General features: G+C 47.4%; 1 protein-coding gene across 3 annotated transcripts in view; it reads right to left on the reverse strand.

Moving 5' to 3' along the window:
- Positions 1–2,500, reverse strand: part of mdga1 (MAM domain containing glycosylphosphatidylinositol anchor 1) — a 184,558-nt gene that overhangs the window by 114,089 nt on the left and 67,969 nt on the right. The window lies entirely within an intron of this gene.

A 2,500-nucleotide genomic window follows, 5' to 3' on the forward strand; every position in this document is an offset into this window, starting at 1 on the left:
CTCTCTCTCTCCCTCTCTCTCCCTCTCTCCCTCTCTCTCTTTCTCTGTCTGTCTGACTGTTTCTTTCTCTCTCTCTCTCTCTCTCTCCCTCTCTCTCTCCCTCTCTCTCCCTCTCTCCCTCTCTCTCTTTCTCTGTCTGTCTGACTGTTTCTTTCTCTCTCTCTCTCTCTCTCTCTCTCTCTCTCTCTGCTTGTTTAAGGATCATGATCACCTGTTTGGGAAACACACCCACTCTGCAGTGCAGTGACTAAAGTTCCTTTTTTAAACACAATCAATGTCTCATTATAGTCTCTGCTGTTATACATCTGGGCCCTATTTCAGCTGGAGATTAGAGTACGCAGGGCTGGATCCTCACACACCTCCATCAGTACATCAGCTCCACACACAGCAGAGCAAGAACACTCCTCTAAAGGGGCACTCAGGTTGTGTGTAGCTGGATAGAAGGGGTGGGGCTCTGGCTGAAATGGGCGGGGCTCTGGGTGACTGTTATACATCTGGGCCCTATTTCAGCTGGAGATTAGAGTACGCAGGGCTGGATCCTCACACACCTCCATCAGTACATCAGCTCCACACACAGCGTGGTCACTCCTCTTCATGTATGTTTGTGCCAGCATAAAGACAGACACACATGTAGTACTTACATAAGCATGTATGTGCAATTCCATGTGTACAGAATTATCACCAAAGCCTGGGGACACACTAACTAGACTGTCAGCTGCCAGACAGTGTCAGGACATTGGACAGTGTCAGGAAATTGGACAGCATCGATGACCGACACCCATAATGGGTGGATGGTCCACCATGATAGAGTTTTCTGATTGGCTCTTCAGACTAAATTTGACTGGAAATGAGATTATATTGTGTGCAAATGAGATAGTTACCGTGTGCAACTCAGTGTACTGGTTATAATAAGCTGGAAGGAAGAGGGTGAGGTCCTGAAGTCCTGAAGTCCTGAGGTCCTGCTTTTCAAAGGTCTGCTGGTAAAGACGTCCTGTATCTACTCACACACACGGCAGGCTGCACCTCGTCCCCGCGACACTGCCACTAGTAACTTCAGCTGCTCACATCGAATGTTCAACAGCACCTGCAAATCTGCCAGCATCCTTTCTTAAAAAACGTCCTTGTAAATGAATGCTCAGCTCAAATGAAGAAAGTATCAAATCATTATTTTGGGAGGATTGGGTGCTACGCTGGTGAGAGTAATGAACAGAGTAATGAACTGGCTGAGGCTTCTCTTAGAGCACAGAGAAGACTGAGATGTTGTTCAGAGAAACACACACAAGGTGAAGTGGGAGGTACAGTGTGGTGTGTACTGTGTGCACTACATCAGATACAGAGAAAAGATTCACTTTAGTCACATTAAATCTCTATTTGATATCACAGCTCTCACATACTGGATGCAATTAGTGAATGATTTACCCACAATTCTCTCCCGCAGTACGATAAACATCCTTTTCCTTCCAACAAGAACATCTAACACCAGCATGGCATACCAACCCACACCGCCACGTCGAGAGAGCAAAACACTACAGAATATACAACTGTCTCGGAGACGGAGTGAAACAGAGACATGCAAATGCAACAGTTGACAGACAGACTCACACACACAGGCAGACAGACCAACACACAGGCAGACAGACCGACACACAGGCAGACAGATATTCAGGAGAAAGTAATATGGGACAAAGAACACAGAGAGAAAAACGAATTGACAAATTACTCAGAGACTCAGCTCATCCTTATAAATGAAGTAACGAGACCTTCTGAGATTTGACTAACAACAAAACACAACTACCAAAGACTGCGGCCCGAATGTTCAAATCCAACAGGAACGCGCTGTCATATGTAAAGGAGAAGAAGAAAGCCAGCATTCCAGCACACCCGTCTCTAAACAAACACATCAAAAGACGTCTAGATGGCAGAGCAAAAGATATCTGGAGCTCTCCACGAAGCCCGCACAAATGATGAAATCCACAGTCTGGAAGATGTCTACCACGTGGATACCCTGGGATGCCCTGATAACCAATAGGTCATGTGTGCTAATGAATCAGGCGGAGGGTGGGTGGGGTGGGGTGGGGGGGTGTCCTGGGAATTACACGCGGAAGAAGACGCCCGTTTTCAAAAAGTCTCTGTTCTCTCGCGGTGCCTGGAGATGTTTATTAGAGACACAAGAAATTTTCATAGGGAGTAAAGTATTCCCTTTCATCCTGCAGCCCCCGTCAGTCGAGCCCGGGCCGGGCAGGAAGCAGCACGAGGGTCTGAAAGCTCGGAGGGAACAGCGGGTGCGGGTGGAGACGGCATCAAAAGAAGGGGCCGCCCCTTCAGGTGACATCATCTAGAACAGAAAGGAAAATAAAATAACTGGGGCTCTGCATGAAGAGTGATGTGGGGGGTGGAGGTGAGGGTGAGGTGGAGTCAGCCACTCCACTAAAATAAGAGCTACACCCAAACAGAGGGCATTGCTTGGTCTTTTTTATAAGTGACAAGCATTTGCTCACAC

The sequence above is a fragment of the Brachyhypopomus gauderio genome, unplaced genomic scaffold (genome assembly GCF_052324685.1).
Source record: "Brachyhypopomus gauderio isolate BG-103 unplaced genomic scaffold, BGAUD_0.2 sc43, whole genome shotgun sequence".
In the NCBI taxonomy this organism is placed as follows: domain Eukaryota; kingdom Metazoa; phylum Chordata; class Actinopteri; order Gymnotiformes; family Hypopomidae; genus Brachyhypopomus; species Brachyhypopomus gauderio.